Genomic DNA, 12,753 nt, shown 5'->3' on the forward strand with positions numbered 1-12,753 from the left:
ATGTCATCACAGAAGGGTTCTATGTCATCACAGAAGGGCTCTATATTGTCACAGAAGGGCTCTATGTCATCACAGAAGGAATCTATGTCATCACAGAGGGCTCTATGTTGTCACAGAAGGGCTGTATGTCATCACAGAAGGACTCTATGCCTTCACGGATGGGCTCTATGACGTCACAGATGATGCCACTGACATTGAACACACTTTGGTTAATTCTCTTCAAAGACTGTGCCTGGCACCCTCCCAGTGTTGAATGAGAACGCAGGGCTCAGTTTGCTGGGTTTATCAGTTTACAGGCAGGTTAACCTTTGCTCCTAAGTCTCAGCTCTCCATCAACCAGCCTTTAACTCAGTGGTTCTCAGCCTTCCTAAGGCTGGGAAACTTTAATACAGTTAGTTCCTCATGTTGTGGTGCCCACAACATTATGTCGTTGCTACTTCATAAGTGTAAGTTTGCTAATAGGAATGATAGCAATGTAAATATCTGATATGAGACCCCCCTGTGAAAGGGTCGGTGGGCCCACAAAGGGGTCACAACTCGCTGGTTGAAAACCGCTGCTTTCACTGGGTTTGTGAGCTTGGACGTCGATGGCCGGGGCTCACTTTCTCCACCACGGCTGCTTGTACCAGCTTTAGATTCTCACTGCAGATTTGACGCGATGTCAAAGAAGCAGATCTCTCATGTTACACAGCCGGAGGGGCGCAACAGCCAGGCTATTTATAACCCTGCCCTTTTAAAACTGTAGCGTTCGGTGCCTACCACAAGGCTTTAACCTGGAGTTAATGACCCAAGTGACCCAGTTGCTCAACCGCGATTTTAATTGTTAGCGTTACGTTCTAATTAGGAATGAGCCATTAACACTTTAAAATCTCAGAGCGAAAGCATGGAGCTTTTTGGAGATATGAGGTGCGTATCATACCGTCCACCCTTTCAAAGTGCACAATTCAAGTTTCTCGCACACATTTGCCAGCTGGCGCAACAGGCCTCTCGTCTTCAGGATGTCTTGTGTAAAGCTGCGGTGGCCTGCTCTGACTTCACTTTGCAAGATTTTAAGACTCATTCATGGTACACCACATGTCAAAAATTTCATTTCTTTTTATTGACAGATAACATTCCAAATGTTTGAATCTGCTACTACAGATTATCTATTTATCAGGCGGCAAATACCCTGTATATAAATTTTCTTTTTGTTCTTCTGGTTTTTCGAGACAGGGTTTCTCTGTGGAACAGCCCTAGCTGTTCTAGCACTCACTCTGTAGATCAGGCTGGCCTCGAACTTATAGAGATCTGTCTGCCTCTGACTCCCTAGTGCTGGGGTTAAAGGCGTGTGCCACCACCGCCCGGCCAGTATAAAAATTTTCTCTAGAAAATGAAAAGCCAGATGTGGTGGCCCATGCCAGAACACCCAGCACTTGGGAAGCTGAGGTATCATGAGTTTAAAAACAGTTTAGACTGCGACAGAGACCCTGATGCAAACAAAAATAAAAACACAAAGCCATTTATAATCTCAGAATTTACACTGGCTTCTGTTCCTTATGTTATTCAGTTGTTTTTTACTTGTATTTTTTACGTGCGTGCACGACTGCAGTGCTCACGGAGGCCAGCAGAGGGAGTCAGATCCCCTAGAGCCAGAGTTAGAGGCTTCTGTGAGCTGTCTGACAGGTGCTGGGAGCAGAATCTGGGTCCTCTGGAGGAAGGCAGTAAGTGTTCCCAGCTGCTGAGCCGTCATCTCTCCAGCTCCTCTTCAGTAATTTAAGAATCCTAGTTGAAGTATAATTTCTCAGAAGTCTGGGTGTGACCTATGACACAGAACATGAATTATAGAGAATGTAGTATTAGATTCTAGCATCTCTGGACTACTGGAGACTTTCCTCTGGCATCTGCACATGTCAACAATGTTCTGGTGCTGCCTCTGCGTTTGGATAGGCATACTTAAAGAGCCCATGCACAAGGCATCAGCTAAGTCAATGCAATGTTTAGCTGGTGGCGTTTCCACAGCGGACAAGGACCTAGATAGCTAGAAATTTCCAGACTACCCCAGACTGTGTGCACTCTTTATATCCAAGCCTTCAAGTGACCACACAGCTCCTTCTATAGTGAGGACGTATCTGCATGGATTCTCAGGATGCAGAGGGATGGAGGCCTAAATGGGACCCTCTCAAAAGGGATGACTCAGTCTGTATAAAGGACAAGCTGGGTCTTTGAAAACACAACAGAACCAGTTTTTGCAGAGCTGTGTAGTTTCTCTGTCAATAATCATTTCCACTAATTGATGGTTTGTTGTTGCCTGAAGATTAGGACTTCAACACGTTCTGAAGCGGCTAAATAGTCACGGCAACACAGCAGCGTCGGCCGCTGTATGAAAGAAACGGCACCTTCAAAGCAGTTCCGGGCAGGTTGGAGCGATTCGAAAGAGTTCTGAATAAAGCATTGCAGAGCAGGATGTAGAGGCAAACAGGGGTGGAGACAGAAGCAAGACAGCACTTAAACTCAGGCAGGCAACAAATGTCCTGGAAACACAACTGCTTTGTTCCCGTGCTGGCTCAGCTAATGGACACCGAGCTGTGACATATGGTTACTGAACCGTAAATGCAGATGGTGTAACAACTGTTAGAGTACTGAGTTAAAACAGTGTCTACAAAGAGCCTAGAACGCATCAGGCGTGCTGTAACTATAAGTCAACTCTGGAAGGATTCCAGTTTGGCCTATGTCAGGTGCCACACATATAAATCTTTGTTTTATGAAACAATTCCCAGGGCTGAGGAGACGACGCAGTGAGTTCAGTGCTTGCCACACAAACATGAAGACCTGGTTTTGGATGCCCGGGAGACACGTGAAAGGCCAGGCTTGGTGCATATCTAGAAACATAGCACTGCAGTTTCCCAGGGGCTTGCCCTGGCCAGACAGCCCTGCCAATCAGTGAGTCCCAGTTCAGAGAGAGTTTCTCTCAGAGAGTAATGCAAAGAGTGATAGAGTAATATAGCCAGTGTCCCACTCTCCAACAGCCTCATGTGCATGAGCAGGTGAATGTGCATACACACACACGCACACACATGCATACACACACAGGCACATACACACATGTGCATACACACACACACACACACACCATTTCTGAGTCAACCACTGCAGCAGTTTTGAAAGTTTTTGCACAATGCGATCAGTGGCGAGGCTCTCGGGTCTTGCTAGTTCACTTCCACATGACATCATTGGGCAAGAACAATATAGGTCAAACCCAGTAAGCAGTAGGAGGTCAGAGGTAACCCTACCATGCACTAGATGTAACTTCCGAGCAAAATGTTTTTGCAAGTCTCTCATCCTCAAAATTTGATATTTTAAAAAGTGAAAGATTTATACTATCTGAAGATAAAGCAGAGAATAAACATGAATGTCTTAAACACATCACAAAATTAATGGACTTCTAGCAGACACGGTGGTTTATTGATGGAGATTCAGAATAGTGGCTGGAAAAGAGAGCTTAAGGCATCTGCCCACTGTCCAATCAGCAAATGTGAAAGCCTTGTGTGCCCGAGTGACTTCTGTTTCCAGAATCACCTCTGTCTATTCTCCTACCTACTCCTCACTGCATGAAGAAGAGATAGGCTGAGGCTCTCAAGAACCCAGACGCGTGGGGAACTGGTAGACCTAATATCTCTGCAGTTCTCAGGTTCTGTCCTAATGAGCTCCAGCTGTCAACTGAGACAAGTCACCTGGGAAGACAGAGACTCCGTGAAAGGAGCGTCTTGCTCAGATAGGCCTGTGGTCAGGTTGCTTTCGGACAGTGTTTTGGTTTTGTTGCTATTTTGGTTTGGTTTTCCAAGACAGGGTTTCTCTCTGTAGCCCTGGCTGTCCTGAACTCACTCTGTAGACCAGACTGGCCTTGAACTCACAGAAACCCACCTGCCTCTGCCTCCCGAGTGCTCGGATGAAAGAGGTGTGCCACCACCCTCAGCTTCGAGCTTCGGTCAGTGTTCTTAATCCCAGCAACAAGAATACAAACTAGGCCCAACGACATCTATTTATTTCTGATTCCATCATTACCCACGGTGCTGTTTCAGCCTTGACTGCCTGTGATGTCCAGGGCTGGTCACCGAGGTCACTAGCCTCCGGGTTAGTGTCTCATTGACGATGGCTAGTCAGACTGTTTTCTGTTCTCTAGCGCAATGTCTGAGTATAATGTATAAAGAAAAGGTTATTTACCCACAGTTATGGTGGTCCTAAGCGCAGTGCTGCTAGGCTCTGGGGAGGTCCCCACAGCGAGTGATGTCACAGTGGCAGGAGTGTATATGGAAGACTTTTAAAATTCAAAGGTTGAGTTCCCTGCCCCCGTTTTTAATAACATTTTATTCCCATGGGAACGGATTCACTCAATACCAGTATTAATCTGTCAGGACGATAGATGTTCCCAATGGCCTAATTATCTTGCACTAAGTCCATCCCTTAAGCCAGTGGTTCTCAACCTTCCTAACGCCGCGACCCTTTAATACAGTTCCTCATCTTATGGTGACTCCCAAGCACAAAATTATTTTCATTGCTACTTCATAACTGTAGTTTTGCTATTGTTGTGAACTGTAACGTGAATATCTGATGTGCAGGATATCTGATTGCTACCCCTGTTGGGTCGTGGCCCACAGGTTGAGAACCACTGCCTTAAAGAGTTCCACCACCTCCCATAGTGCCTTCCAGTTTCCAGCACATCAACCTTCAGGAAACAAAGTACAGGGAAGCCATAGGTCAGGTTCAAGTTGTATGGTAAAATTATTATTATTATTTGCTTTTTTGAGACAGGGTTTCTCTGTGGTTTTGGAGCCTGTCCTGGAACTAGCTCTTGTAGACCAGGCTAGTCTCGAACTCACAGAGATCCGCCTGCCTCTGCCTCCCAAGTGCTGGGATTAAAGGCGTGCGCCACCACTGCCCGGCTTGTATGGTAAAATTAAAATGCTTCAGGTCCCCAAGGGGGCCTGTGGGCCACAAGGGGCAGCGGGTCCCAGGCAGGGAGCCACACAGGCAGTGAGAGATCTCAGCAGGGCAGCCTGTTCCATGAGGAGCCATGGCGGGTGAGAGACAGAGACCAGAGACAGATAGGATAGTGAGGTTGGATATTTATTTAGGGGGTTAAGGAAGGGAAGGGGAAAGGAGAGAGAGAGAGAGAGAGAGAGAGAGAGAGAGAGAGAGAGAGAGGGAGAAACACAGAGAGAGAAACACAGAGAGAGAAACAGAGAGAGAAACAGAGAGAGAGAAACAGAGAAAGGGGGAAAGGAGAGGAGAAGAGAAGCCGTCTATTCAGGAGAGAGATGGAAAAGGAAGGAGCTCAGGCTGGAAGTGAAAGGAAGTTCTGCTTGCCTAGGTGAATGGGGGGGTGGGGGATGGGCGGGGCTTGTCTCTTAAAGGGACAGGACAGATCATTACACAAGTCCCTCCCAGACTCTGCAGGAAAGCATGAATGGGAACTTCTCTTGTCAGCTTGACTTTGCTTTGAAAAGTTACAGCTTAAATATATACAACACATCACTAGAGCAGGTCTTCTCTGATTCCCTTTAGCTGATCCCTGCCTCAGAGGATGTTGTCTCTTGAGGTTGCCTGAGTCCCAATCTTCCCGACATCACCACTAGCAGAAAGGACAGACGTGGACTCATGAGTGGACATAGGGCTAAGATAAAGGCAGAAAGGGTATCATGTTTAAGGAAGGAAGAGGACATATTAATCTGAGGGCTCTGCTAAATGAGAAGACCATCAGAATTGTGAAGCAATAGTTTCAGAAATTTATAGTTAAGATAGGTGTGGCTGTCACTGGGGGACTTCATAGAGACAACCCTGGGTGACAGGGTGTGGGTAACACTGTAAACAATGCCTAGTACTGGCTTCAATGGCCCTCAGTGTTATTGCCAGTCAACTGAGAAATGACCTGGTTTCATGAGTATGTAACTGCCTTTTAAAAAGGGGATCAGTGGCTGGAGAGATGGCTCAGTGGTTAAGAGTTCTGGCTGCTCTTCCAGAGGCCCTGAGTTCAATTCCCAGCAACCACATGGCAGCTCATAATCATCTATAATGAGATCAGGTGCCCCTTTCTGGCCTGCAGGCAGAACACTGTATTCATTTAAAATCATTAAAAAAAATAAAAAAATAAAAATGGAATCATATTGTGTATGTGAGGTCTTTTGTGTCTGGCTTCCTTCATGTAGTATAATGCCTGGTTTTATTCTATTCTCATGATCTGGAAATTCTTAAGAATTTTGCATTTGAACTTATGTTTAGTGAACGGAGCTTGATGGAACAAATAGGCACGCAGGTAGACAGTGGAGATGCCGGAGCAGAGGTTCCGAGGGACAGTCAGGCAGCCAAGTGCTCTGTGGAGTTGGTAGGTGGCCAGTGCAGAAACTGGAACCCGAGCGGAGGTGACTGCAGTGGCAGTTGACACAATTGCAGCCTTGATAAAAAGGGAGACTCCGTATGGGTCAGCCAGGACCAGAGATGGGATGCTGTTTGCTACGCTGTGTCCCTGCAGTCTGAACAAGCATTAGCTCTCCGGTTAAGAGCAGAAACAGGAACTGTGGTTGACTAGGCAGCAACCTGGCAGTAAATTATTGACGATGAAACTCATACATCTGGGCGCTGCCGTGAAGCACGTTGGGAAGTGATTAGAATCTGCAGAGTACGGAATCTCTATTTTTCCCCCCTAAATGCTGGACTATCACAGAGCAAATCCCCAGAGGCTTACAAGCAAAACTGAAAGTCATTACATTCACCGGAAAAGAACATTATTGTCGTGAGAAGTGTCTAAGAAGTTATTATCAAGAAAGAAAACTTTAAGATTAAATTTTCCTTGTAATAAAATTCTTTTTAAAACTACCGAAATTATCCCAGACTATAAATGAACTTAGCACGGTTATTGAAAATTGACCAATATAGAAAAGCAATGTGATTTTATTATGCCAGCAATAAGCACTTGAAACTTGAGATTAAAATATGTGTGATGCATGATAGCATTGCAGTTCTGAAATGTTTAGGCTCTCAGAGGATAAACTTCTGACGCATGCATAACATGTGCTTCAAAGACAGTGTGCCAAGTGAAAGAAGCCAGACACGGCTTGTTATGTAATGTGTGTTCATTCAGGTGATCATCCTGGCAGAGAGAAAACTAAAGCGGCAGTAATCAGCAATCAGAATAAGCTTGCCAGTGACTGAGAAACGGAGGTGGGGTTGTGGCTGCCTTGACTGTCAAAACAACAGGATTTAGAGTCACCTAGGAGACACACAATTGGAGCACATCTGTGTGGGTACTTCCAGAGAGGGTTAACTGAGAATCGAGATCTGCCCTCAAAGTTCTTTTTAATGTCTTTGTTTTTGTTTGAGACAGGGTTTCTCTGTGTAGCCCTGGCTGTCCCAGAACTTGCTCTGTAGACCAGGCTGTCCTGAAACTCAGAGATCCTTTTGTTTCTGTCTTTTGTGTGCTGAGATTAAAGGTGTGCGCCTCCATACCTGGCTCTATTTGGTTCTTTTTAAAAATAATTTTTACTTCTATATTGATATTCTGTATTGGATATCACTCTCAAAGCTTCCTTCTAATCCTTTAGATATAACTTTTTCTAGTCTTTTGGGGATGTTTTAAATAGCCATCTTAGTCAGCATTACTGTTTTTTTTAAAAACTATTTTATTATTATTTTATGTGCATGAGAGTTTTGTCTGCATGTAAGTTTATGCACCACACAAATATCTGGTGCCCTTGGAAGCCAGGAGAAGGCTTCAGATTCCCAGAGATTGGTTGTTAGCTGACACATGCATGCTGGGAATTGAACCCAGGTACTCTGGAAGATCAGCCAGTGCTCTTAACTATTGAGTCATCACTCTAGTCCCTCATCCCACCTCCTTTATGTCACTCCAGCTCCTAGACTTTATAAAGGACACTTTCTGTGCTGGCTAGTCTTAAGCCAACTTAATACAAGCTAGAGTTATTTGAAAGGAGTGTAGGTGGAGGTTACTCATTTGTTCCTGACTGCCCAGACCTGAAATAATCATACAGAAACTATATTATTTGCAATACCATTTGGCCAATAGCTTGAGTGTGTTTCTAGCTAGCTCTTATATCTTAAATTAACCCATTTCTATTCTTTTATATTTTACCGTGAGGCTCATGGTTTACCAGCAAAGTTCTGGCGCATCTATTTCCTGCAGTGGCTACATGACATCTCTTTGACTCTGCGTACTCTCTCCTCCATCTGCTTGGAATTCCCACCTTGCCTCACTCTTTGCTGCAATAGGTCCAAAGCAGCTTCTTTATTAACCAATGGTATTCACAGCATACAGAGGGAGAATCCCACAGCAGGAGGGAACCTCAAGTGAGAAAATGCCTCCATAAGATCCAGCTGGCATTTTAATTAGTAATTGATAGGGGAGGGCCCAGCCCATTGTTGGTGGAACCACCCCAGGATGGTGGTCCTGAGTTCTATAAGAAAGTGTGTGTGTGTGTGTGTGTGTGTGTGTGTGTGTGTAGTTGGTTCTCTCCACAGATCAAACTCAGGTCACTGGGCTTGCATGGGAAGGACTTCTATCCACTGAGCCATCCCAGAGGCCCAGCAATTGCTTTTAAATGTTCTCAGCAAACATCTCCAAGAAAAGGCTTTAGTACTGGGCACGCTCAGAATCAGAATAAAGACAGTCTTTGAGTACAGTCCCCAGAGACCAACCAAGCAGGGGAAATAATGCCAGCTCTCCAGGACAGAGCTCTGAAGAACTCTGACTCAGGTGGCTCCTTCCATTGCCTCTTAGCTGCTGGCTTTCTTCCTGATCAGAAAGCTGTGCAGGCTTCAAAGCTAACACAGCTGGGGGCAGTCACTTTCTTTCCAGGTTTCAATCATTTTTCTTGCATAAATACTCCTTGGTTTGCTGTAAACCTGTAGCTAATTTTCAGAATTCTGGAGAGAGAAAAAAAAATTGGTTCTGACCGTTTTTGCCCTTTTTCTCGTTGATTTTAGTGAAGAATATTTAAGGTTCTTTGCTATTTTCCTTCCTGTCTTTTCCTTTTTACTACAATCTTGACACTTTTTTGTTGTTTTGTCAGAGGTAAAGAATTTTGAAGATGAAAGATTATTGATAGAAGTTTTTAAAGAATCTGTCAAGTAGTCAAGAGAGATGAAAGAAAAATGTATATCCAGCAATATCCAGGATATTTGCCATCTTCCCCCTCTCCCTGCTATTTTTTTTAAGTATTAAAATATAGGGCTGGACAGTTGGCTCAGTGGTTAGGAGCACTCACAAAGGACCCAGGTTGGATTCCTAATACCCACATGGTGGCTCACAACCATCTCTAACTCCAGTTCCATGGGATTTGATGGCCTCTTCTGACCTCTGTGGGCACCAGGCATGGATGTGGTACACATCATACATACAGGCAAAAAATTCATACACATAAAATAATGAAATATATTTAAAAAATACAAGATATATAATTACATTACTTGCCTCCATTCTGTTTCCTTCGTCCAACCAGTTTCTCTCAAATTCCTGGCCTCCTTGTCTTTGTTATTGTTTTAAACACACACACACACACACACACTACAAATACAGCCTTCTGAGTCTTTCAACGCTGTTTCAAGGCTGACCACTTGGTATTGGATGACCAATTAGGGGGCTATCACCCTGTGGGAGACTATTTCTCCACTCTGGTCTGTGAGACACCCCCACTACACATTATCATGTCTGTTGATGTGACGCTTGTTCAGGTCTGGTGTTCGTTTCTCTTGACATCATCACACAATAAGAAAACACTGCCTACAACAAGAGAAAAAAAAAAAACAACAAGAAGTAAGAAAGGGAGAGAGACTGGCCAATCCACATCATCAAGCCACACATATACTTCATGTCAATCTTTGTACCATTTTGTAGTAGGATATCACTGTTCTTTTGAGTATTCCCAAAAGACCTACAGACACGCATCATTGGCAATGTGTGTCTGTGAGCAGATTTTCAGATATCTTTCTCCAGATCCACCTGCCTCTGCCTCCTTCAGCAAATCCTACCGGTCTGCGCGACCAGAACCGGCCAGATATCTTTCTGAATTATAATACCAGGTATTGCGAAGCATCTTGAGATAGCCTGCCCTTAAGGGGCCAAGCAAATAAATATGAAACAAAATGACATCTCAGTGGCTCCAATTAATTTTGTTTTATTAGTTCTGCATTTCCCGTGTTCCTGTTACATAATTATTTATAATTTATATTCATAACTGCTTCTTAATTTGTAGTAATTTTATCACTCGGAGGATAATTGTTAATTATTTTTCCCTGTGATTATCATGGAAGAGAAACAAGGCTTTTGAAGAGTGCAAAATTAAATTGGAAGGAAATTTCAAACAGTCACGCTCCCCTCGGCCCTGGCATCCCAGATGGTGCCGACGGTTTGTGTTCGGAGTTATGCGCAATGACAGATGTCGGGGAGCAAATATTTTCCGCATATTAATGAGAGCAGATGCACTTTGCCCCTTCCGTATCAGCAGCTCTCGTGATGATGAGGAATGCTGATGAGAACTTTCTCCACTGCAGCAGAAGAACGGTTCGCGTGCGCACGCGTGTTCCTCGGTTGCTTGGGTGTCTCAAGTAACAGTTCAGTACCCGGAAAAGGAAACATCTTAGGCTCTGTTGCCCATTTCTTGAGAAAGTCACCATGTGACTTCAGCGGTTCTCCCTTTGGAATAAGCTACTGGACTGAAGTAATGATGCACGTGCTGGTGAGATGGCTCAGTGGTTGAAAGCATTCACCGTACTGGCGGAGGACCCAGGTTCAGGTCCCAGCACCCCTGTAGTGGCTCACAACCATCTATAACTCCACTTCCAGGAAATTCAGTGCCTCTTCTGACATCCTTATGTTCCTGCATGTATACGATGCTCATATATATATATACAATTAAACAAATTAATATTATGTTTTAAGGCTAATAAGCATATTGTAACAACACATGCACTCAGCATCATAATTAAGAATAAGGCAATAAACAATTTTTTCAAGTATTTGAGGTCTGAAATATATATATATATATATATATTTGAAACACACACACATACACACACACACACACATATATATATTTGAATCAAGGCTGGAGAGATGGCTCAGCCATTAAAGACTAGGCTCATAACCAAAAATATGTATTTGAGGTCTCATAACCCAGGACGATCTTTAACTCATTGTGCAGCTAAAGGTAACTTTAACTTACCATGCTTCCATGTCCTGAGTGTTGGGACTATGGGCATGTGCCCAATACCCAGCTTATGACTGATGTCATATTGGCAATTATACTCTTGGAAATCTCTCTAAAACTTATCCCATAGTTAACCCGTTGATAACTGAGAGAGTAATTTCAACTTCAGCTTCGCACTTTAGGTCACTAGTGGGAAGCACGGGGGGGGGGGGATGATAAAGAACAAAGGCCCTGCAGAAGTCCCTCAAGTCTGATAGTCTGATGATCTGTTCTGGGAATCCTGAGAACCTGATTAAAGCCTGAGCCCAGGTTTTTAACAAAGCCTAATGTATGTTTGGTATAATAGCAAAAAAGATATCTACCCTAGACACATCATAATGAGAAAAAGAAAGCCAGAGATACAAGGGAAGAAGTTATGGAGAGAAAAAAAACCTTGTTCCTTAAAAAGAAGTTTAATCCCTCTTAACTTCTCATCGGTGACAGCGGCAGACATGGTGCAATGACTTCTTTTTGAGCTGAGAGGAAGTACCAGCCAGTCTAGAATTCTATATCTGGTGAGGGTATCTTTAAATAACGAGACTAATATAATAAGCTTCGAGCAACAAAAAAGTTTGTTGGGAGTTTGCTGTGAGCAGATCTACCCTTGAAGATATTTGAAATGATGCATTTTCTTTTTTAAAGGATTTGTTTGTATTGTATGTTTGTATTGTATGACTGGCTGCCTGCATGTACGTGTGTGCAGCACAAGAGTGCAGGACACACGGTGGCCAGGGGAGGGCGTCAGATGCCCTGGAAGCAGAGTTACCAGCAATGGTGACAATTCTCCCGGGTTCGGGAACCGAATCCAGATCCTCAGAGCAGTGAGTGTTCGTAACTGCTGAGCCATCTCTGGAGCCCTGAACCGACGCATTTGAAATAGGAAGAAGGCTAAGGCTGAACCTTCTAGGGAGACACTTTATGACGTAATGTATAGCACCAATTCTGTGCTCTTTAGCCTCACACTGTTGCCTCTGGAGCAGCGGTTCTCAGCTTTCCTAATGCTGCGGCCTTTGAATATAGTTCCTCAGGCTGTGGTGACCCCCAACCATAAAACTATTTTCTTGCTTCTTCATAACTGTAATTTTTCTACTGTTATGAATGGTAATGTAAACATCTGCTATGCAGAACATCTGATATGTGACCCCCATACACAAGGGGTTGAGACCTAAAGGTTGAGAACCACTGCTCTAATGATAGATTTATTATCTAATGATAGATAAACGATAGGTTTAGAGATCGGAGACAAGACATGGACAGGGTCTTAGTTTTAAGTTAGATGCATAAGAAATTGGATTAATCTTTCATTAGTAACTTCATCTATAACTCAAGGGCTAGGGGCAATTCTGGTAGGAGCTGTAAAGAAAACCATGTAGATAGAGAAGATAGAATTGCCGAAGCAGCTCTGTGTGCCTGGGAGCCAGCAGCAGGCACCCGTGTGTAATGGACATCACACACATATTTGTTGAAGACTAAATGAGTAACGCTGAGCTGCAAATAATATGATCAAATTGATACAATA

This window comes from Chionomys nivalis, chromosome 20 (genome assembly GCF_950005125.1).
Source record: "Chionomys nivalis chromosome 20, mChiNiv1.1, whole genome shotgun sequence".
Lineage (NCBI taxonomy): Eukaryota > Metazoa > Chordata > Mammalia > Rodentia > Cricetidae > Chionomys > Chionomys nivalis.